The sequence below is a fragment of the Amblyomma maculatum genome, chromosome 5 (genome assembly GCF_055883805.1).
Source record: "Amblyomma maculatum isolate TAMU_Amacu chromosome 5, ASM5588380v1, whole genome shotgun sequence".
NCBI classification, from domain to species: Eukaryota; Metazoa; Arthropoda; class Arachnida; order Ixodida; family Ixodidae; genus Amblyomma; species Amblyomma maculatum.
In genome coordinates this window covers 48609825-48635554 of record NC_139348.1, presented here as the reverse complement: position 1 = coordinate 48635554, position 25730 = coordinate 48609825, and the positions used below count along the sequence as shown (strand labels likewise).

At 45.5% G+C, this 25730-nt stretch overlaps 1 long non-coding RNA gene across 1 annotated transcript; it reads left to right on the top strand.

Annotated features, from left to right (window-relative positions):
• Positions 1-16462: 16462 nt before the first annotated feature.
• On the top strand, positions 16463-22969 carry LOC146188270 (uncharacterized). Its single transcript, XR_014707507.1, has 3 exons — positions 16463-16607; positions 17948-18073; positions 22611-22969. It is a non-coding gene; the product is annotated as an uncharacterized LOC146188270 (long non-coding RNA).
• The last annotated feature ends 2761 nt before the right edge of the window (positions 22970-25730 follow it).

The window sequence follows — 25730 nt, the reverse complement described above, 5'->3', positions numbered from 1 at the left end:
ACTGTTTGAACGGTGAATACTGATAAACAAAGCTTTCAGGCAAGTTCTGTGCTGCAGACACTTTTTAAGTCACATGATAAGGTGTTTTACTTTGTGCACCTAATCTAGTACTGCCTCTGACTTTGTGTTTGTTTTTTTAAAGCGTGAAATCTGTCACAGCGGTAAAACTTCGGAAAACGATCCAGGCTGGTGCTTCGAGCTTGAAGATGTTCGATGGTCAAAGTCTCTTTGGCTACAGTCAAGCTATCTGTCTAAGCATAGTATATGTCACGTGATCAACCATGAGATTGGATATTTGGTTAATTATATATGTATTTTGATCAATTACTGGGTCAAATTAATCGATATTTAGTAAATTGCAATTAAAATCTAAATTTTAGCTGCAACATCGAACCGTATACCATTGGAAAGCTTAGGCCAAGTGTAATGGCACTAAGCTAGTTAGCGATCTGCAATAATCTGCGTTAATTAGTTAATTTTGTATAAAACCAAACTGAGCTGTTCCTTGCCTCGAAGCGACAAGGAACAGGTTTGCCACGCCAGTCTTGATATGGTGCTGATGTAGGAATTACATAATTTTATGAGTACGCGACCACTCACTGACTTCGCGTGTGGTTAAAAGACAGCAGGGTACACTAGGAGAAGTGGTGGGCCCTATTGCCGACACACTGAAGTTCTGGGGCAAGCATGCTGCAGCCTCATGCGCTATGTAAAAGAGCGTGATTTCATTGAACGCAACAATCAAATAAAAAAATTACAAGGTGCACATAGGTCTTAAACGTGCGGAAATGAGAAAGCATATAACTGCCAATTCATTAACTATCGCTATCCTATCTATCACTATATCTACTAATGCCAGTGACCTATCGTATCTGTCACTATCCGCAACGAACACTATCACCTCACTATCCGGGCCTATTACTATCATTTACTATTATTATCCATAACAACCACCATCATTACCTATCACTATTTAATCTGATGCCGTCCCATGACCCATTGATATACTTCCATTTTCATTGACTTACGTTGTCAGTCATATCTCTATTATCTCATAATATCTGACGAGACAACTATACATTGACTTTTAATTCTTATACTTTCTTGTTTTCTCATGAGACAACTATACATTGACTTTTAATTCTTATACTTTCTTGCCTTCTCATAAATGGAGGAGGGAAAAGTGCAAGCCACTGAAATAACTGACTGCTCTCAGCGTGAGGTTCATGTCTCTGTCAAGGAAGCTTCCTTTACTTCAGGACAGGTCGGTGAGAGAAAATTGATGGAACTGCGTTGGGCCTCAGTTTTTTTTTTTCGAGTTCGTGTAATATTGGCGACTTAAACTGGTCTTCAATGAAATGTACCTAGAACATAGAGAGCGATGAGTTAATCACTCAGGCAAGGTGAAAAAAAAATCTTCTTGCATAGAATTGAAATGAGTAATATGTTACAGTGCTAAGAACTGTTGCTCGAAAAATGTTCCCCTATTTTTACATCATAACTAAATATCATTATTGATTGTTTAAATTTCGTAAGTACAGAAAATTGATGCAATGATTCCGGTTGATTTGACATCGATGGGAAAACGTTTCTCGCAGTAAATGAATACGCGGAATGAAGGTTTTAGTGCTCCAGCTTTCAAAGCGAAGGTAACCTGCCAACGCCTAGTAGTCATGGTTAAAGTGAAGCGTGTGTGATCATGTGAACACCTCCTGCACATTGGCCGTATCCCTGATAAAACGAACACATACTTTTTAACCCACGCGTGCGTCGAAGCATGGCAAGACACATTCAATAATTGAAAAAAAAAATGCCGTACGACCTAACTAGTGCAGATTACTCGCAATACCTCGGGTTTACTTACCAAAGAGTTTTTCAGGGCCAGCATTCATTGCTCCCGAGTAACCGACGCACACTACAAGTACAAGCTGGAAGGACAAGCTCCTCTACAAGCCCGAATTTTGATTTTTAGTGAAGGAGGTCAGGGCTGCTAGCATAATCGCGACAAATGCAATCGCAAGACTGTAATTTTCCAGTTATCTCTGAGAGCAAAAAGCAGATTATAGTGCCCTATTTCTGACTGTACAGAATTCGACAGCGTGTTAAAGGATGGAGCCTTGGAGCCTCGCAGAATATTCAGCATGCTGCAGAGGACAACCTTATTTTTATACAATGAACATGTTGCCGCCGCAAAAATATTGAGGAGCAAGCAGGAATAAAAAACGCAGCGTCAGGTGACGCGTTAATACGGGGAGTGAGGAAGGCACCTTACGTCGCAAACAACTCTGGTCTTTCTACGAATAAACTTCTTTCGGCTAATCTTGTGAATCCATTGACTCGTGCGCAAGCCGTCACGCTTGCTTGAGGTATCATGAGTACCGCATAACCTTCTTCAGGCCGCTTGCTGCAGTTGTACGCGCAACAGCGCGGCATAGAGCTTGCACGCTGCAATAAAAGTACAGCGCGCAATATTCGCTCGCCGAGACTAGGAGAAAAATGGCGCGAAGGAAAAAGAAATCAAGGAAAACGCCGGACGCGCGTTGGTTTCCAAGGGCAACGGCAGGGAGACCAATCGTCGCTCAGGAAATTGGGCGGAGAGCCGGCCTTCAGCGAAGGGGCGTGCAAGGGGCGAGGAGGAGGCGAGGAGGTAGCACGGCGGCGGCAAAGTTCAATCATTGGCGTAACTTTCAAAGTATCAAGGGGTTTTAGCCGGGCAAAGATAGCAGCGCCGCGGTGATGCCCGGCAGCCGCTCCGCGGACTGAAGCCGTGGGCCGTGCATTTTTGAAAACCACTGTACATCACCACGACATCCATATGTAAACAACACACTGCCTTTAACTACGACAAGGTGTCAAAATCACTGAAACTTATCAAAACATATTACACAGTGATGGTACAATTTATTACTCACCACCAGGACACTGCTACATATAGAAAAACAGTGGAGCAAATAATAATAAAGTATATAATTACAGGCTTGGTTGCTTAATCATACAATACTAAAATTCATTCTTGAATAGATGGTGTTTTTGGTTTTGGATGCTTGACAATGGCCAAAAGCAGTTACATTCTGCTTATGTACATGGAACAATTTAATGGTTTGAAGGAAGCTGTTCATTTGATGGAATAAAGCATGTCATTGTACTTTATGTGCGATTATCACAATATACATCGCAAAAAGTTTCAATCCAATTCCGTTCTGAGATTAAGAGAAATATTCGGCTTCCACAATGACTACGTAATCAATAAAACCAGAAAAAATATCAGCCTACCCCCCCCCCAGCCACCCTCCCAATTTTTTTCGTGTTGTCTTGCACCGCTGGCTTGTCCCTCTCCCATCGCCTTCATCCCCTGCATACCACGCTGCTTCCTTCGTTTTGCCTGTTTTTTTTTTCGTTCGAGGTCGGTACTCATGCTGCAGCTGCTTAATTGTTAAAGCCCTCTGCACCGCTCTCCCCTCGCTCGCATCTGATGCTTGAAACTTCTCCAACCATCACTTTTCTAATTCCCAGAAACGCGACGTTTGGGAGACGCCTCAACTCTTGCACCGGTGACAAAGGGATTGTTGAGAAGAGGCAAGGAGGGACGAATACAGGAAAGGGGAATTGGGTTTAAAGGGGTAGGGAGGGGGGAGGGGGAATATTTAAAAGCCTATTTGAGTCAAGGTGCTGGTAAGAACAGGCAGGTATAGGTGTGCGGTAGCAGCGGTGCTCACGGGGGTCATTTTTTTTCCCACTGCGTTATGGCTAATTTGTACGATTCAAATGGTTTTGGGTCATCTAACTGAAGAAGGCGTTTTTTCTGATAATTGATCTCGGTCTCCGGGAAGGAGGGCTTTTGGAAGTTTTTTTTTTTTTTCCGAGTACGGAATGTTTGGCTATATGATAGAAGTCGCGCGTTCTCTTAGGAAATTTCTTACATATCATTCTTATTGTGGTAGACGTAGCCGGTATAACAAGCAAAACTGTTTATTTATACATCAGGTAATGGCGCCCGTTTTCTTCTCTGCTTGGCGCCGTCGCCCATGCCGGGGTCTCCCGGCGGTCCGCCTGGTTAGCTTGCCGCTTGGGGCGCTGTCGTCAGTGGCGCCCACAACACCCCCCTTTCTTGAAAGGTTTGATCTCACAGGTCCAGGGGTTCTGGTCGCTTACAAACACGTCCACTTCTTGTGGTGCCCGTGTCCTGCAACGGTTGCAGGTGTCTTGCTGTACGTCTTGCTTGTACTATGTCGGTTTGTACAACGTAGGACCTTGGTTCTGATGCTGGCTGTGTTACCACGCCGTGTGATGCGGCTCCAGTGAGGATGCGCACCGCTGTGCCTGGTGGTAAGCGCTCTCGGCTCCGTACCTTGTGCCGGGTGTCGTATGATCGTTTTGCCCGAGCTCTGTAGGTTTCATTATTTTGTCTGAATTCGCTGTCGTCCCACTGCGGGGCTAGCAGCTTCGAAGTGGTTGGTACTGTGGTGTTCAGACGACTTCGGTGGCTGCGTTTCGATGGGGGCGAAACGGAGTGGCGTCCGTGTGCTGTGCGATGTCAGTGCACGTTAAAGAACCCCAGGTGGTCGAAATTTCCGGAGTCCTCCACTACGGCGTCTCTCATAGCCGGAGTCGCTTTGGGACGTTAAACCCCACACACCAACCAACCAACCAACCAACCATTAAGAGTTATCCTGTTGAAAAACCTTCCACGCTGGGTGCGGCCCTGTAGGCAAGCAGCGCTTCGTGTATGTTGGAAGACTTCCTCAAAAGCTGATTTGCTGTCTGCACAGGCCTCTCAGCCATACCGTTGCTCTGCGAGTAGTAAGGGCTTGAGATTGTGTGTGAGGCTCCCCAGTGATGCACTAGTTCTTTGAACTCTGTGGAAGTGCACTGCGGCCCGTTAACTGTGCGTATTATCCGTGGAATACCGTACCGTGCAAACATTGGCTCCAAGACTAGGGCTATGTTTTTTGTAGCTGTCCTCGGCAGCTGTTCTAGCTCGAAAAATCGGGAGTAGTAGTCTACTACTACAACATACTCTTTCCTCTCCAGCGTGAAGCAATCCATGCCGCCTGTGTCCCAAGGATGTGCTGGCAATGGGGTTTGAAGCAGGGGTTCTGTTTCTGGCTTTCTGTGCTCTCTGCAAGTTGGACACTTTTCCACGTAGTCTTCAATGTGCTTGCCTATGCCTGGCCACCATATGCATTCTCTTGCCCTCGCTCGGCACCTCGTTGTGCCCAAGTGGCCTGCATGGAGTTTTCCAGAACCTCTACTCTGATGTCTGGCGGGATGATTATTCTGTCGCCTTTGAATCGCAGACCATCAACGAGCGAAATCTCACTAGCCACCTCGACGTACCCTTTCAGGTCAGGTGACAGCCCATGCACAGTTGTCTATGATGTAGTGCAGAAGGTAGCCACCCTGGAAAGTGTTTCGTCTGAATGGATGCTTGCCCTGATTCCGTCCAGCATTTGGTTTGAAGCAGGGAGCTGTTCAAGTGCTAATTCTTCAAACTCGCGCACCGCACTCTCGAGAGTTCTTTCTTTGTCTGCTGATTTCCCAGATGGCTTCCGGGACAGAAGGTCAGCTGTGTACAGCTTTTTGCCGGGATTGTGGGACATGGTGTAGTCGTACTCCAAAAGGCGCATCCTGAAACTTTGAAGGCTAGGACCCAGCTCGTCAAGTCGTTTAGTCGTCAGCAGCGGTATTAACGGCTTGTGGTCCGTTTCCACGTGAAAGGTTGATCCCAGCAGGTATTTGAGGAAATGTTCGCAAGCCCATGTGATCGCCAGTGCCTCCTTTTCGATTTGGGCGTAACTTTGTTTTGTATCCATAAGGGAGCGTGATGCATATGCCACAGGTAAAAGCTTTTCGTGCGACTGCTGTAGAAGTACAGCCCCAAGACCGTATGAGGAAGCATCCACAGACATCGTGTGAGGCGACTGAGCATCGCAGTGAGTGAGAATCGGCGTCCTGCTTAAAGTTTGCTTGAGTTTGTCGAAACTCCGCTGCTGAGCTGGGCCTCAGTGCCAGTCGGCGTCTTGGAGGAACAAGTCTCTGAGAGGCTTCGTAAAGTCTGCTAGCTCTGGAAGAAATTTCGCTAGGTGGTTTGCAGAGCCCAACAAAGACCCCGACTTCTGACACATCACATGGTGGGTCGAGCTGGACTATGGCCCTGACCTTTTCTGGGTCGGCGCTGACTCCTGTTGAGTTTACGACGTGTCCTAAGAATGTTACTTCTGTTTGTCTAAAGGAGCACTTGTCGATGTTGAAGGTAACACCTGCATCTTCCAGCTTAATCAGCACCAGCAGTAGGTTGGTGTCGTGTTCCTCAGTTGTCTTCCCTGAGACAATGATGTCATCTTGTAGACTACTCACCATCTAGTCCTTCGAGCACACGGAGCATTTCTCGTTGGTAGAACTTTGGCGCTGTGGAGATTCCGAACGGAAGCCTCAGGAAATGGAACCTGCCAACTGGTGTGATGAAGGTTGTGTATTCGCGAGAGTCCTTGGACAGTGGCACCTGCCAGTACCCTGCCCGTGCATCTAGGCGGCTGAAAACTGTTGCACCTGCTAATTTTGCAAGACACTCGTCCACCGTAGGCATGAGCTCACGTTCGCGTATTATTTGTTGGTTGAGTTGACCATAGTCCACGCAGATGCGCAGCTCATTGTTCCTTTTTCGTGAGACAACCATTGGAAAACGCCACTCGGGTGCTCGCTCGATCTTCTGGATGCCTCCCAAGTCTTCCGTCCTTTCTAGTTCTTTCTTCACAAGTGGAAGAGGCACGCGCCTAGGATAACTGACTGCGTATGGCTCAGCATCGTTTTTTACTTTGATGCGGTACTCAGTCTTCATGACTCCAAGCCCAGATGTTATCTTTGGGTATGACGCCAAGAAGTTGGGGACATCAGTTGATTGTGCGGGGGTTTCGTCTAGCTCAAGAGGGCGCTGTAGAATCTCAAGTGATTCTATAGCTGGTCGACTGAGCAGCGGTTCTTTTAATCCTTTGATGATGAAGACTACTTCTTGGACTTCAATGTTGTGCCAGGTGACTGTTTCATCGATGTAGCCAACAGTGGCTATCGCTGTCTGGCCTGGGCCTATCAACAGCCGTTGCGTTGACTTGATGGGTCACATGACGGTTCTGTCGTACTGGTCGTGTGCGATTGCAGTCACATCCGCGCCGGTGTCGACCTTGAAGGTAAAAGGCGAGTTGTTCACGGTACCAGTAATCCTCCACGGCGTGTTCACTCTCACTTTAAATTCGTCTAGATATAGCTCTTCGAGATCTTTTGGTCGATGTCGGATACTCGAGGTCTCATCCTTCGGCTTAGACATGCAGGCGCGGGCGTAGTGGCCTTTTTTCCCACACTGGTTGCACGTCTTGTCTATCGCGGAACACTGTGTCTTCGTGTGGTCACGCACACCACCACACCACTTGCGGCGTTCGTCTCCCGTCTTGTGTGAACGTTGAGGGCGCGACTTGAAAGGAACCTTCGCTTCGTTCCGGCGAGTTTTGACGTTTGTCTGGCCGCGAACTTCTCCCCTGTCGAGAGCTGGCTGTTCGACGGAGCGAATTTCCTTGTGTTGAAGTTTCACGCTCTCTGAATTGCGGACAGCTGTGATTGCTTTTTCGAGATTGAGTTCTGCGTCAAGCTGCAGGCTCTCGCTCAGTTTTACGTCTCGCAAGCCGACCATGAGCCTGTCCCGAATCAGTTCGTCTTTGAGAGTTCTGTAATCGCATCTTTCGGTCATCTTGAGCAGTTCAGTCGCAAATGCGTCAATGTTTTCATGCTGCTCTTGTTTCCGTGAGTTAAATTGCGCTCTCTCATAGATGACGTTCTTTCGAGGTAGGAAATGCTTTTCAAAAGCACCCACCACAGCGGAGTATGATGCCATCTGTTCGTCTGTCAGTTGAGTCGGTAGCGTTCCCACCTGCGCTGCCATCGTGCCAATCTTCGGGCTTGCGGAAATCGAGCTTTGTCGGCAGTTCCACGGCGAGCGGGCTGAACGTCATTCTCTGAGCGCCGCTCGCGCGGTCTTCGTTCGCGCCGCGAGTGTCTGGCATGACGTTGCGGCCGCTTACGTTGGGCTCGCTGTCCTTCTGGGTGTCACGCTGCGTCGGTTATCCCGCCGCTGCCACAATGTGGTATACGTAGCTGGTATAACCAGCAAAACTGTTTATTTATACATCAGGTAATGGCGCCCGTTTTCGCTCTGCTTGGAAGCCGTCGCCCATGCCGGAGTCTCCCGGCGGTCCACCTGGTTAGCTTGCCGATTGGGGTGCTGTCGTTAGTGGCGCCTACAACACTTATGTTGCAGGATTTTTTCTCTTTATGTACTTGTATTACCATATTGCATTCAATGCTCAAATTAGAAAGTATACTGCTTCTAACATCTAGGTCGTGAAGCCGCGAAAATTCGCATTATAAACGCGTATCGTACTTATTTTGCGGCCTCATCGCTCACGACAGATGGGTAACTTCCTTTTCGAGAACATCTCATTAATGAGGGAACGAAAAGCGACCCACTAAGTCTGCTCAGCACTTGATAACTGTTTCAGCATATCGCAGGCCGTGCTACCGCGAAATTTACTGCAACCGCCGAAGCGCGGAATGATGAGCACTGCACAGGCTTGAATTTCCGGCCGGGCCCAGCACCGGCCCATCGTTTCAAGCTCGAACCCAGCCCGAGCCCATGGCTCCACGCTTGAGCCCATGCTGACATGCGCTTCCGAGACTCGGCCCGGCATAGGCCCTGCAAAGTCAGCCTGCGCGGGCTCCCTAAAAGACTGTACTACCAAGGCTCTTAATTGGACTAGTTGATCCTATAGGTTCAGATGTAGCAGATAGTGCACGATGAAGTGTACACCTACTTTCTGTATGCGTCTTTCATGTGCACGAGACACTATGTTGGAAGGGAGCTAGTTGCAATAAACTTACGAACAATAATATTGTATGCGCCAAGAGCCGTCAGCAATTATCTGTGTTATCTAAATTGCTGAATTAGCGATTGTAGATATATGCCGTGCAAAATTTTGTTTCCTTCGGTCATGGCTGTACTTCATTTGGAATTGCTTAGTTTACTACTATGTGCAGACTTTTGATTTAACCAACCTACTCCCATCTAAGTCCCGAATAGAACTGATAAGGTTATCAATAAACAATATTGCTTAAATATGATACATAATAACAAATAAAGATGGGATAACAATCTGACAGATATTCTCAGCAGAGAAGGGCATTTAAAGTACTGACAGAAGCAAATGCTTGGTCAAGAAATTTTTTGCCATGCCCTTTTATTGAATGATATTGTGCTCGAGGTTACCAAGATTACCCCGGAAGGAGACTGCAGCCATGAAATTAGGAGACGCCTGCTTCTGGAAAGAGAGCCATGGCTAGCCTTGACTGCCTAGTAAAGAGCAGAGACATTAGACTGCCAACCAAGATCCATATAACGTGTGCTATGGTCTTTCCAGTTGTGATGTAAGGATGCGAGAGTAGGACTGTGAAAAAGGCTGACCGCCGAAGAATTGACGCGTTTGAATTGTGGTGCTGGCGAAGACTCTTGAGAGTTCCTTGGACTGCCAGAAGATCAAATCAGTTGATATTGTTGACCATAAACCCTGACTGCTCATTGGAAGATCAAATTCTAAAGTTAAAGCTCAGCTACTTTGGTCATCTGATGAGAAGAGAGGAGTCACTGGAGAAAGATTTGATGTTCGGAAAGGTTGAGGGTCACCAGAGAAGGGGTAGGCAGCGAACGCGATGGTTAGATGGCATCCTCGAGGCGTTGCAGATGAAGTTATGTGATGTTAGGAAGATAGTGAGAGACCGGAAAGTGTGGCGGGATATGGTCCATAGGGTCACGAAGAGTCGGACACGAATGAACGACTGAACTGAACTGATTATGCTGCCTGAAGGTGTTGATAAAAGTATAAAACAAAACCTTGAAGAGAGCATAACATTATCGATTCCTCACTCTGCTTACAGCATAACATTGAAACGGCGTAAAGTTGAATGTACATTCGCACACGTCATTCAACACAGAAGGGCTACAACACAAAGACAAACTGTAATATTCAGATGTGATGGGCCATGTAAAGATAGTAGGTAGAGAAAAGTAGGACTTATGTGCTGTACTGACTAGAAAAAAGGAAGATGGAAATAAATAATATGCACATCCCCTATAAAGACTGCCTGAGGTTACCACAAAGAGACGTGAGAGTAAATGACGCACTAAATAAAATAATGAATAAAAATAACCTACCCCCAATAAAACCCATCACAGGAGAACGGAAGTCATCTATACAAAGAAGTTCAATGAATAAATATTGTGTTGCCTTGTTTGTATTAAACAAGCATACCTGACACACAAATTGTTACTTCCAAGAAAAAAACCTGTATGCGAAAAATGTGGAGGCCAGCTTACAGTGAACCAATTTTGATGACTTGCAATGAACTCGAAGAGCTAAGAAAAAATATTTCCTTGCATTCTACGAAGCACACATGCAATTCCACACCTTATTAGTTCTAGGAGACGACTCACATGTGAAATTTCCAAAACGTTTTCATTTTCACTCATGAAAGGAGCTGAAAAACCATGTGTTTAGCGCTTGTTAACCACAGTGGCAGCGGTGGCGTAGTGGTAGAGCATACACGTCGCATGCAAGATAACCATGGTTCCAATCCCGGTGCTGCGGAATTCTTCACCGGATAAAAAGAAACGCGTGTGGATGGAATTGCATAAACCAATTTTGCGGTGCGACCTGATGCCGTTGAACACCTCCGGCAACTCGCTCCCTCACCAGGACAGGAGTTGGCCACCCTGATGCAGTAATTGGCCACAACCTCAAATGGTTAGTCCTACAATACACTGGCCCTCAGTCACCAGCGGCTGCAGATCAACTGACCACATCGGTGGTCAGTCTTTTGACGCAGCGGGGGCTGCTAAAACTTTCTAGCTCTTGCCATTGAAAAACTGACCCTGGCAACGTTTAATATTAGTTTAGCAGTGCAGTTAGGAGAAATACAGGGTATGCAATGGGATATCATAGGGCTTAGTGAGGTGAGGAGGCCAAATGAGGCATATACTATACTGAAGGGCGTGCATGTACTGTGTTATAGAAGTTTACCGGAGAGACAAAAACTGGGAGTAGGTTTCCCTATGAATAAAAATATGGCTGGTCATATAGAGGGGCGCCGCGGAAGGGTCAATGATAGTGAATGGCGGGGGCTTTTTGTGCTGCCTTTTAAAGCGTTCTTTTAAATTTGCTTTGCACAGGTAACTACTAATCGATTTGAAAATGTTACGTTTGGTTTTAGCGGCACATATTGTTCGCAATAACAAAGAAGGAAGGAGAAGACATGCTCAAAACGGCAACAAATGTTTGCACTCAGCATCGCGCTCGGGTACTCTGAAGCATCAAGAACGGGAAATAAACTGAGCAGGCAATTATGGTGTCATCTGTGTTGGGTGACAGATAGATGACCCTGAATGAGAGCCAATGGCCCCTTCAGAAATCTTCTGCATCTTTGCGCGTGAGCGGCAAACCGGCGAATTCTAACATCGATCGCTTCTGGCTAACCTATAAGCAAAAGCGTCGATTGTTGTATGCTTTCATTTTCAAATCACATCTGTAAGAAAACGATGAAATAGTGTTCCTACAGCTGCTAATCAGAGGCAGTGTAGGTGAAAAAAGTGGCTTTTATTTTTTCGCAAAATCAATTGATCGGCAAAGTGACTCAGGCAAAATAGGGTCTTATTTTATTGTCACAATACTGGTTTGCTTTAAAGGTCGTAAGATGTGGCGCATACAAAATACACAGTTCCAAATACAGAACAAAGGTAGCGATAAACACTGTTGCACATTGGAACCAAGTAGCATCTTTGATTTTACTGACACAGCACTGGTCGCTTTGAAAAGGGTCCTAAGACTGGCGCAGGCACATTAATTGAAAACACACATTTTCAAATAAAAATAAATGCACAGAAAAACACTGTTAGACAATTGGAAGATGCTGAGAAACCTTAACGAAATGAAAAGATATGAAAACGAAGTGCAAGCAAATAATTTTCGTAGAAACATTTTTCACACACGCTACAATCCAATTTTAATTTCGATGATTATAAGCTTCAGGTATGCACGAGAATATCTTTAAAAAATGCAAGCAGTTACCAGAAATTTTGAACAATTTACAGATTCATTCAGGCCATAGGCAAAATATTAAGTGTATGCAGATTTTCAAACCACAACTTTCACAAATGTTTCAAATTAATAAAACATGAAATTACGAATGCATACTGTCAAAGAATCTGAGCTGCAGCGACCCGCATGCCTACGCCTTTGCTACCGCATTTACTACTAGTCACTGGAGATATTTTGGAGACTTCATCTCGGACAAAAATCTGGATCCGTACTTTCACGAAAACACTCACAATCTCTTTTACAACATCGCGGCAGGCTGGGAAGCAAGATAACAATGAAATGCTATCTTTTATCCGGGCCTGCAGTTGTGCAGTGCTGATTGAATTTTTGAGGAGACCCTCTCTGTTACTGCGGAAAAAGTTCTCAGCAATTTTTACAGTTTCGATTACGGCTGGCGATGGGTTCGTCAGTGACATGTGAGACTGTGAAAAGTTCTTCAACTCAATTAACTTTGCCGGTGCCGTGTTGGTAATCAGCGAAGCGCGGCAGTCGTTCTGTTCTACTATTCTATGTTCTGTTTCTGTTCTACTTGAACACTGAAACGCGCAGCAGCACGGCATCGCGTGCTCGAAACTGCACGCGCGCAAGCCACAGGAACGGTACGACGAGGCAGTTTAATGGCGGCAGCGAGAAAATAAAAAACAAGCAAAACACGATTTTGCGCGCGCTGATGACGTATGGTGACGTGATTGGCACGTCAGGGGGCCCGGCAGCCAACGACAAACCAGAAAACCCACCCTCACTCTCTCTTTGGAACAGGGGAGCGTAGAGGAGCGAGGAGGAAAGCGCTGGGAGGGGGAACGGCGGCAAAGATCTTACAATTTCGCTACTTTCCAGAGATAGAGGGGCTTTAGTTCTCGTTAAAACCCCTTGATACTTTGAAAGTTACGCCAACGATTGAACTTTGCCGCCGCCGCGCTACCTTCTCGCCTCCTCCTCGCCCCTTGCGCGCCCCTTCGCTGAAGGCCGGCTCTCCGCCCGATTTCCTGAGCGACGATTGGTCTCCCTGCCGTTGCCATTGGAAACCGACGCGCGTCCGGCGTTTTCCTTGTGTTTTCTTTTCCCTTCGCGCCATTTTTCCCCTAGTCTCTGCGAGCGAATATTGCGCGCTGTGCTTTTATTGCAGCGTGCAAGCTCTATGCCCTGCTGTTGCGCGTACAACTGCAGCAAGCGACCTGAAGATGGTTATGCGGTATTCATGATATCTCAAGGCAAGCGTGACGGCTTGCGCACGAGTCAATGGATTCACAAGATTAGTCGAAAGACGTTTATTCCTAGAAACAACAGAGTTGTTTGCGACGTCGAGTGCCTTTCTCACTCCCCGTAATAACGCGTCACCTGACGCTGCGTTTTTTATTCCTGCTTGCTGCTCAATATTTTTGCGGCGGCAGCATGTTCATTGTATAAAAATAAGGTTGTCCTCTGCAGCATGCTGAATATTCTGCGAGGCTCCAAGGCTCCATCATTTAAAACGCTTCGACTTCTGTACAGTCAGAAACAGGGCGCTATAATCTGCTTTTTGCTGTCAGAAATAACTGGAAAATTACAGTCTCTCGATTGTATTTGTCGCGATTATGCTAGGATCCCTGGCCTCCTTCACTAAAAATCGAAATTCGGGCTTGTAGAGGAGCTAGCCTTTCCAGCTTGTACTTGTAGTGTGCGTCGGTTACTCGGGAGCAATGAATGCTGGCCCTGAAAAACTATTTGGCAAGTAAACCCGAGGTATTGCGGGTAATCTGCACTAGTTAGGTCGTATGGCATTCTTTTTTCAACTTTTGAATGTGTCTTGCCATGCTTCGACGCACGCGTGGGTTAAAAAGTATGCGTTCGTTTTATCAGGGATACGGCCAATGTGCAGGAGGTGTTCATATGATCACACCCGCTTCACTTTGACCATGACTACTAGGCGTTGGCAGGTTACCTTCGCTTTTAAAGCTGGAGCTCTAAAAGCGCGATTCCGCGTATTCATTTATTGCGAGAAAAGTTATCCCATCGATGTCAAATCAGCCGGAATCATTGCATCAATTTTCTGTATTTACGAAACTTAAACAATCAATGATGATTATAGTTATTATGTAAAAATAGGGGAACATTTTGCGAGCAACAATTCTTAACACTGTAACATATTATTCATTTCAATTGTATGCAAGATTTTTTTTTTCACCTAGCCTGAGTAATTATCTCATCGCTCTATGTTCTAGCTACATTTCACTGAAGACCAGTTTGAGCCGCCAATATTACACGAACTCGAAAAAAAAACAAACAGACCAAACGCAGTTCCATCAATTTTCTCTCACCGACCTGTCCTGAAGTAAAGGAAGCCTCCTCGACAGAGACATGAACCTCGCGCTGATAGTAGCCAGTTATTTCTGTGGCTTGCTCTTTTCCCACCTCCATTTATGAGAAAACAAGAAAGTATAAGAATTAAAAGTCAATGTATAGTTGTCTCGTCAGATATTATGAGATAACAGAGATATGACTGACAACGTAAGTCAATGAAAATTGAAGTATATCAATGGGTCATGGGACGGCATCAGATTAAATAGTGATGGTTATGAATAGTGATAGGTAATTATGGTGACTGTTACGGATAATAATAGTAAATTATAGTAATAGGCCCGGATAGTGAGGTGATAGTGTTCGTTGCGGATAGTGACAGTTACGATAGGTCTGGCATTAGTAGATATAGTGATAGGTAGGATAGCGATAGTTAATGAATTGGCAGTTATACGCTTTCTCATTTCCGCACGTTGAAGGCCTATGTGCACCTTGTAATTTTTTTATTTGATTGTTGCGTTCAATGAAATCAAGCTCTTTTACACAGCGCATGAGACCACAGCATGCTTGCCCCAGAACTTCAGTGTATTGGCAATAGGGCCCACCACTTCTCCCAGTGTACCCTGCTGTCTTTTAACCACACGCGAAGTCAGTGAGGGGCCACGTACTCATAAAATTATTTAATTCCTCCATCAGCATCATATCAAGACTGCCGTGGCAAACCTGTTCCTTGCCTCGAAGCAGCAAGGAACAGCTCAAAATTTGATTTTATACAAAATTAACTAATGAACGCAGATTATCGCGGATCGCTAACTAGCACAGTTCCATTACACTTGGCCTAAGCTTTCCAACGGTTCGGTGTTGCAGCTAAAATTTAGATTTTAATTGCAATTTACTAAATATAAATTAATTTGGCCCAGTAATTGATTGAAATACATGTACAATTAACCAATAATCCAATCTCATGGTTGATCACGTGACATATACTATGCTTAGAGAGATAGCTTGACAGTATCGAAATAGACTAAGTCCTGCTTTAACCTTCTCTAATCTTGAAGTTCAAAGCACCAGCCTGGATCGTTTTCTGAAGTTTTACCGCGGTGACAGATTTCACGCTCTAAAAAAAACAAACACAAAGTCAGAGGCAGTACTAGATTAAGTGCACAAAGTAAAACCTTATCATGAGACTTAAGAAGTGTCTGTTGCACAGAACTCGCCTGAAAGCTTTGTTTATCAGTATTCCCCATTCAAACAGTTCTAAGAAGAAACCAATCAATTCATGAACTTTACTATCGGCATTCTCAATGCTTTTCTCGCAATTTTTCAAAAATTTTGTGCACTCCTGGAGCGCAGACCTGGCCCAAAAGCTCGCGCTTCACTCACTGCTGCGGCCGGCCGGCGGGCGTCAGGGGGAAAAAGCGTGTCGTGCGCAGCGCTCGCCGCCGCCGCGCGAGGAGAATCGAGGAGGAAAGCGCGGCGCGGAGGAGCCCAGACGGCCACTGACGTCCGACGGACAACCGAACTCGGCCGCAACTCGGCGGCCGATTTCGGACGTCCGACGGAATTCCGGCGTACGTACGAAAGCGGATGGTCGAATCCGTTCGCCCAGCGGACAGCCGCCGTACGTCCGCCACTGGATTTGCTTTTACACAGCTATGATATAGTTTGTAGTCGTCGTGCTCGTCTGAACTGCGTATAAATCAGTAATGCCGTCAAGTCTGCATTATATGATGCCAGAGCGAATCGATGCGATAGAAAGCGTTTCCATTAAACAGTTTTTTTATTTTCCCCATGTTTCATCGTTGAATTCTTCCATCAAAAATTTTTGATTAAAAGTTAAATGACCATTAAACATGTTTCTATCATGATGCTTCGGTGAAATTTTAATCAGTGGCTGAATAGACGCAGCAAGCAGCAAGCTCAAGAAGAACGAAACCGAACCTATCCTCAAAAAAATCTGAAATGAGCCAATCCAATCCATCTGACAAGTTGAAGTTTAGTCATGGAAGATGGCTTCACGTTTCCGTGTTCTGCATTTTCTGCGCAGTTACAAATACCTACGGCTGTAATGCACTGCTAGCATTGTTTTTGCTGTGGCTTGGTGCGGCTGGCACACTTTGTTCACCCGCTGATTCCAAAGTAAGTATTTCACCGAACTTTTGTTTCTTTAGTTGAACTTTTCGATGCACCGATAGTGGTGAGCTTTTGCGTAAGGAAACAGCTCCAGCCGAACGGTCGAGTGTTTTAGGCGAGACTGACAGGATGGCTCCGCGCCGACTAACTAAAGTGCAGCCTCAAGTCTGAGGGCCATCTTTTCGGCATTACTGGACGCTGCGCCAGTAAGCAGCGCAACTTCCCTGTCTCTGATAAAGGAGTGCCTGCCCGAGCTTTAAAGGAGTTAATTTGTTAACCATGCGCAACGTGCTGAGTTGTAAAAACTATACGAGAAAACTTTCGCACTCCTCGAGCCTATCGTGCGACATGCCTACACTTGTGAAAACGTCGAGAGTTTTTTTTTTTTTTTTTTTTTTTTTTTTTTTTTTTTTTTTTATGGACAGCCGCTGATCTTACTCTCTCGAGCTTTACGGCAACTACAGTTTCTAGAAGGAACGGCTGTAGCTACTAAATAACTAAATGTTTAGTACTCTCCTTCAGCTTTGACAAACGGACAACACCTTGCGCATGTTGGTTATGCATGTGGGACCGAACCGCGCAGAACAACCGGACAAGGAGAGGAGAGAAAAAAAAAAAGAAAAAAGTCAGCACTTGTCTTTTTCTTGACCCGTTGTTCTGCGCTGTTCTGGCACGAATTTGACATACCGCCGCCGCGATACAGTTGGGCTGTGAGCTCAGGCCATGCAAGCCGCGGGCTCAAAAAAAAAAAAAAAAAAAAGAGTTGAGCAAAAGTGAGATGAAAACAAAATTGTTGTTGCTTTGTCCTTACAGATATTCAAAGGCTCCTCAGAACTTCACTATTATTGACAGCGAGATAATGCCAAAGCTACACTAGAGCCATGCAGCACCTTATAGTGCATGATACTGAGCTTATGTCTCGCACTGAAAGCTCTTACCATGTTCTTAGATTATCATATTAAAGTAGGTTTAAACCCATGCTTGTTAATACAGTGATAGCCATAAATTGAATCTAGGGCATCATGCTCACATACAAGGCTTCTGATAACCGCTGGTCATATGATGTGGGCTATAGCAGAAACCTGTACATGGTCATCTTACAAGCATTTGTGCAATTGAAGCTTTTAATGTGTTGTAAAAGATTTTGTGTTCTGTTTCTGTATGGGAATGCTTTCCTTATTGAAGACTAACATTTGGCTTGCTACAGCAAAACCTCTACCTAGTCATCCTAAAAACAGCACCGCAGTTGGTGCTTTTAGTGTATTGTAAAAGTATTTGTGTTCTGCTTCTGTATGGGAATGCTTTTCTCGTTGAAGACTAGCATGAGGCTTCCAAAAATTTTTCAGATGCCATTTGCTGTAGCCGATTTCGTAGGCCAACAGGAAGCAGCACTTTGAACATGGAAAACTGTCATCCACGGGGGAAAAACAGCAACATCCCTTTGCATTCTCATTTCTTTGGTATGGCTAAAAGTGAGTATTGTATCATTATCTATATTATTAATATTGAATCATGATTGTCAGTGTTGAAGTTGTTTGAGTGTGATGATTTTAAACACATAGGACATCCCTTCGACATTAAGGTTTTAGCTTGTTTACATGTAGGATGTAGAACTGGTTTCAACAAACTTAATGCAGCAAATTCTTTTTACATTGTCCACCATGTTACTTTTTGTCATTGGACACAGTCGTCCACTCTTAGCTTGAATGGGAATGTGTGGCATGCAGTTTGCAAAATAGCAATGCATCCGTCACAGCCATGCATCAAGGCTAAGTGGCTTGTGCGTAGAGGGATCACCCGCTCCAGCTTCACGTCATCTGCCTCTTTGCTCTGGTGTGCAGACATGCATTGAGGCAAAGTGGTTTATGTGTAGAGAAACCAGGAGCTTCTTTGTTACATCTGGCTGTTTGTTACGGTGTGCAGATGCGCATTGAGGCAAAATGGCTGATGTGTAGAGGGACCAGGAGCTGCTGCTTAACGTCCTTCGCCTCTTTACTACAGTGCACAGCCGTGCATTGATGCTAAGTGGCTTGTGCATGGAGGGCCCAGGAGCTGCAGCTTTACGTCTGCCTCTTCGCTCAGGTACGCAGGTGCGTATTGAGGCAAAATGGCTTATGCATAGAGGGACCAGGAGCAGCTGTGTGGCGTAGTGTGTATATTTGCTATGGTGCGTATCGAAGTACAATGGGGGGCTCATATGTAAACGTACCATGAGCTGCTGCGTCATGTTGTCTGCCTCTTTACTATGGTGCGCAGGCATGCATCAAGGCAAAGTGGCTTATGCATAGAAGGACCAGGAGCTGTTGCTTCACATCTGCTATGATGCGCAGCTGCGTATTGTGGGTGGTGGTGGAAAACATTGCCATCAGATACAAATACAGGAGGTTACTAGCTGACCCTGAGGGGGCCTGTCCTGACAAAAACAAGGGGTCCCTAGTTTGGGACCCCAGTGGTGGTAGAGGGACTAGAGGCTGGTACTTCACGCTGTCTGCCTCTTCGCTACGGTGTGCAGCTGCGATGGATGCAGTGGCATCTCAAAAAGTGCATGCCACGCGCTCGCATGTTCAGCCTGAGTGGACGACTGTGTACCTGCTATAGCTTTGTTATTCATAGAATAAACCTAGGCCAAGTTGGATAAATTATAGCTCACCTCATATGTGGTCAGCAAAGAAAAGCCACTCCAGAAAATCTGATGCATTTACTGTCATAGGGTTCTTATTCATATACATGCTACTGACAAGTCAGATTCTTCACCCTCAGAAATGCCAGAAAAATAACCAAGGGTGCGTCTGCAATAGTCTAGCTTGCTCTTTCTCTGCAGACTTGAGTCAGATGTGTGTTCCATTGCTGTGGGTGGGACAGGTGTGAATCTTTGATTTTAAGCTTGCAACAAGTATGTTATTGTAGTTTAAAGGCAGAACGGTACTAATAATCGTAGCCCCCCGTGGCCTTTATCCCCTTTTAATAGTGTTTCTGGACACTGAATTATTAGTTTACTCTGCACTGTTTTTGTCTAGTTAATGTGCGGAGATGTACATATATTTATATGACTTGGAGTTGTCGACTTTGTACTTAGAAACATTGTAGCGTTATCTGATGTGTTGCTTTCATTTCTTTAATGATTTCTGTAAGGGATCAGTGGGTATGCTAGGCACCATTATTAGTCTGCTCTTTTTGGGTCACCTGTTCAATGCCCAGCTGCGGCCGTCTCCCACTTGCCCTCGGACAGGAGGCGGAGAGACGCGCACAGAGAGGCAGCTACAGCAGCTACAGTGCTTAACGGAAACGTAGGCAGAGAGGGAAAGAAGTCCCCTCTTCCGAGGACTTTGCTGTCGCACTCGAAGACGCGGGGACAGGCAGTTTGTTCTCGTTGCTGTGTCATGTAGGGGGCTCATTTTTATTTAAGGAGCTTTACGAACAGTATACAACTAAGGGGTCCTTAGTACTAAGCGTACTAAGGGATCCTTAGTACGCTGACTGGACCCATTACCCGGAGGCAGCACAGCTTTGAAACGAGCACGTCTTTTGGAAGAACTGCTTATCGTTCAAAGAAAAAACACTGTCAGGTTGAAGGGTGTAAGGCCCTCTTCCTTGTTGGGGAGCCCATAAAAGTGACAATTATTCAGTGCAGGCGCGCTGAGTGGGGTCTCGTTGAGGATTCCAACCCTGGATGTCAACAATGGTGGGAGATAGCGGCGTTGAAAAAGGGCAAGTGTGTAACAGTGACGGTGTGATGTGGGTTGGCTCTTCTGATGTGGTCCGCAATGGTGCTGACTCGGACGCCAATAGTTGCAATAATTGCCCTGTAAAAGGAGCCGCCAAGGATGCAAGCTTTGGGCAATGGTTGCGCATGTGGGACACCGTTTTGATGGGTTCTAATTATTTATTTTCTTTTTTTTTTCCTAGGGGAGAGAGTTTGGCATGTGACCTAGTGAGCCAATCATTTCGAGGTCCATTCTCTAAATTCCGTTGTGAAACGAATTTGTTGTCCCTTTTGCATTGCTTGTATTAGGGAGAGGGTGAAGAACTTATGAAAGTGGAAAGACATGCCAAAATGTTTGTTAGCCAGTCATATGTGAGTTCGTTGTCATCGGGGAGAAGAAATGTGGGCGGAGTCCTGAAGTTAATGAAACGGCCCCGCGGCCTGGAGAACTCGTTCTGAGCTAGATTTTGATCTCTTTACTCTTCGGCATATATCATGGTCATTGTTTCACCTGTTGTAAATACGTACATTCATGTATAAAATTTTCAGTTCATCTTCCTCTCCGTGTGCAAGTTGTTGTGGCCAGATGCAGTAAATTCACTATTTTCATTTCTATATAACGTGCCTTTCTGAAGATGGTGAGCTCTTTTGTCCAATCCTGTAAGAAAGCTGCAAAGCGCTCCCAAGTCTTCCACAAAACTGTGTGATATCTTTAATACTAACTGCGGCTTGGTGTCACTCAAGACATGTAATTAAGGTAGATTTCTTCCCCCCCCCCCCTCTTTTTGTTTGTTCAAATGAGGATCAGCGGACACTAACTCTTGCTTTTGTAATACCCTAGGCCCCGCCTTAAGGTAGTACTCCAATGTCAATACCATTTTTATAGCTATGGCTGTCCAACAGCACTAATGTCTTTTATACACTTCTTTTACTAATCTCTTACCCAAGTGGTAGCTTATACTGCGGGGGCGAAAGTCTGGACAGTATGTCTGTAGATTTTGGACTAGAATCGCGATGTAAACGAATTGTGACCTTATTTCTCTTGCACACATGAAAGACCTAACGTTCAACTTTCACATCGACAAGTATGGTCCGAGTTTCCTGGTCGATGTGAAAGTTATGTGCTTTGATTGCAGTTTGTGTAGTCCACACACTTGTCCCCGATATTACATAGGGGCAAATTAGGCGCCTTTACAGGGACAGTTTCTTTGGCGCCCACTACCTTCCCCATAAAAAAGCTACAGTGTTTCTTGTGAACAGCTGGCTGCATTTATAAATACTATTATTTTTTTTGTAATTTGTTGTGCGTAGTTGAGAAATCCATGACATACATGCACAGCTGGTTGCCAGAATTATGCAACCATATTTCAGTAACTAACATCCATGCTGCATGCTGCCGGTAATACATCAGGAGCTTGTGGTTGTCAGCTTTTTGTTTCGTGTAACTATAAGCCTTGCTATTGTAATGTCACATATAGCGCTGTGGGTAAACAAATAACTTTACTTTTAACTCTTGTAGAAGCATGAACACTGCGCAATCACTGCGGCGGGCTATGCTTCCACATTGGGCTTTAGCCACATGTCAAATGTCTATCTTTATTCTGCTGCAGCAGCTTGCATGTTATCAGATAAGTTACTTCGTCGTAGCTGCTCTAAGGAGACGCTTTCTAGACACTTGTAGCCTAGATGTTGATGTCGATATACCCCCGACACGCCCAGGGAATGTCTTCAGTAGAGGGTACATGGAAACCAGCGAAATGTGCAGTTTACAGAACAAAAAGGTAACAATTTTAAATGATGTTATTATTGATCACTTCTTTTCAGAGCAGGAACAATGACTTTAGAAATCTGCCTGTTAAACCGCTCAAAATGCAGGTTTCTGCCGCCAATGCGTACCTGTGTAATACTGCAATGCTCTGGCTGTGCTTTATGTTCATATACAGCATCCTTTATGCTTAGTTTCTCTGCATGTGCACTCCATGTCTTGGGCATTGCTGAGGGCGCATAGCAGCAAGCATAACATGCCATGTTTGTTCAGAGTGGCATGTTCAAAGAGACGACATAAAAACATTAAAATACTGAATGCCAGGTTCTGTTCAAACTACGTTTGTATCTTTTGTTATTCTGCATGGGTTTTGCTGCAGTTATATGACCTTTCTATATAGTATGTGACAGTTCTGAATGGAGATGCATGCGTACAGTGCCATCTGGAAAAAGCAATTGAGAGAAACTGGCAGTTGCCCTTGGAGATGTGTAATCAAAGTTCAGCACAGATAACTTGAATTTCATTTTCCCTTCTATTGCAGGAGGAGCCCAGCCTGCTCTTTCCATCTTAGGCCTGAAAGACTAGCAACAGCTGATCGAGCAAATGCACAGGATAGTAACTGCTCCTGGAATCCCGGCCTGCGGAGGCCGCCCACACAGAACTCGATCATCTCGCTAATTCCGAAATATTAGGTTTCAATAAATACCTTTTCCGCCACCACCTCCCCAAGGGAAGAGCTGTCACGGCCAAGGATAATTTAAAAAAATGATTCAAGTAGATTCTTAATACTCCAGTTGGCCTGCATTTTACCATGCCATTCCTTAACATCGATATTTTTTTAGTGTAGACTATTTATGCATGCAGTTTTTGCAATAAAGCCAAAAAAATGCTTTTTTACAACCTCTTATGCTGGTATGCCTATGCACTTCGCATGTTTTCAGGAATGGTGCATTTGTGTAAAGCTCAGCTAGCATATGTGCCTCTTTGATGGAAGTTTTAATTGCGCACTACTGTTCAGTGCTTTGTGTGTGAAAGTAAAGCAGACAACAGGAAACTTGAACCTGTTGCATATTCTATTGTCTGCTTTACTCTCACGACAAAGGCATTGAGCACTAGTATGTGACTGAAATTTCCATGGCACATGCTTGCTGAGCTTTACACGAATGTTATTGGCAAGTTTTTACACGAATAGCGGGCCCTGCAAGCATGTTCCAGGAAACGTCCGAATGTCCGCCTCCGGCTGCCCGTCGGACGTCCGTGGGACGCGATCCGGATCCACGAACGATAGTCCGACGGACGTCCGCTGTACGAATATCGAACATAACCGGACTTCCGTCGGATGTCCGAACGTCCGAGAACGGACGTCCGTCGGTCGACCGTCGGACGTCTATGGCCGTCTGGGAGGATGTCGCTACTTTCAAATTATCAAGGGACTTTAGTTCTCGTATCTTTGACGTCATCGCGCGCTCGTGTCCGGAGAGATCGAAACCGAAACTGGCCCTGATAAATGCACTGATAACAAATTAATTGATCTGTGCTGGGGCTTTTTGGGTAGCAGTCCCTCTGTTTTGGCCCACTGTGGATCGATTAAAGCAAAAATACCGGAACAGAAAATGTACGTGTCTTAACTCCTTTAAGACCCTGATTCAATCAGCACTTGAGAATTCACCATTGAGTTGCCCCGGAAGGAATTGACGACAGCCATGTTATAAGGTCCGCTTCCAGTATCTGAAAAATTTCTCAGAATCCTTCTTGTCAATTAATTATGCCTAGAAAGTGACAGACAGGAACGAGAGGCCAACTCCTTATGTGCACAATCCATGCAAGATTTTGAGACTGCAAATTTTCTAGCCGGAAGTCGCATTTTGATGAAGTGATGAACAGGCAGTACTATGTGTAACTTTGAAGGTCCATATTGTTTTTATTGTTTGCCGCTCTTTTCAGTTATGCATACCTGTTTATGCCCATTTCCTTGATTAAACGTTATTGTTTATCTATGTATTAAACAGACTACGTCTCTCATACATGTGTGCACGGACAGAGGAATATTATTTTTTGTTACTTTTGGGTAGCCTTACCCTAATATATGGTTACGTGCTTTGTACGCACGGGGGGTTTATTTACAGGGATCGGTACAAAGAGGACTGCGGCGAAGCGTACAAACGTTCTTCTGCCCTTGCTCTTTCTTCGTCTTCACCGATCTACCCGACCGCTCTTCTTCATCTTCCGTCGATGTTCTACGAAGGCGCGTGACATTTCCCTCCTCGCAGACGAAGCCCGTCGGGCGAGTTACAGAGATTCTCTGGAAAGAAATCGCTTGAGGCGGGCTAAATGCACCACCTGCGACTGCCGCCACAGTCGACAATTCGCCGTTATGCGTGCTATGACGTAATTCAGGTCATTGATGCGTTCTAACACAACAAATGGTCCGGTGTAGTGTGACAGCAGTTTTTGACAAAGACCACGTTTACGGAAAGGTGTCCACAACCACACATAGTCACCAGGAGCATAGGAATCTTGTTGGTGTCGGGTGTCGTAGCGGTTCTTAGAACGTTCTTGTGAAGATAAAATTCGAACTCTGGCCAGCTGGCGGGCTTCTTCAGCTCTGCAGAGTGTGGTAGCAGGAGAAGGTTCGTCATGAATGAAAAATGGCAGTATGGTGTCAAGGGCACAGCGAGGCGTGCGAGCATAGAGAAGGTAGAACGGACTGTAGCCTGTTGTCTCATGTTGCGCTGTGTTATATGCATGCGTAATGAACGGTAGAACGCCATCCCAGTCCTTATGGTCTGCAGCGACGTACATAGCCAACGTGGTGGTAAGCATCCTATTAGTTCGTTCTACCACACCGTTCGTTTGGGGATGATATGGCGTGGAGTGGCGAAAACTGCAGGCGCTGAGGCGAAGTAGTTCTTCGACAACGTCCGCTGTGAATTGGCATCCACGGTCACTAATGATGACTGCAGGAGGACTGTGCCGAAGAATGACGAGTCGAAGTAAGAAATTTGATACTTCAGACGCAGTAGCGGATGGTATCGCGGCTGTCTCACAGTAGCGGGTTAAATAATCAACGCACACAAGAATCCATCGGTTTCCTTTAGAGGACCGTGGAAAAGGTCCAAGAAGGTCAATGCCAACTTGCTCAAACGGGGCTGTTGGAGGTGTGACTGGCTGCAGTTTTCCATGTGGGCTTGAAGTCGACATCTTAAAGCGCTGACATTGCACACAGCTGGCTACATATCGCTTGATCGTTGAACGCATGTTCGGCCAGTAAAATCGCTGCTGTGTGCGGTGGAGTGTTCGGGCCACTCCCAGGTGACCAGACGTGGCGTCATCATGCGTCATTTCTAGAACTGTGATACATAGGCTTTCCGGAACGACAAGAAGCATATGTGCTCCCCCAGAGGCGAAATTTTTCTTGTAAAGCACTCCTTCGCGAATGCTAAATGTGTTCTTCATAGGATCGTTGGCGGAATCAAACAGTGAAGTTAATGTTTTGTCTTTGCGTTGCTCGGTTCGGAAAACTCGGAGATCGGGAAAGGTTTGTGAAATTGGAGCCAAATATTCATCGAAATTGTCTGAGTCATTATCAGTCGTTTGAGGCGGCAAACGCGAAAGACAGTCAGCATCTGAGTGTTTATGGCCGCTTTCATGCACCACAGTA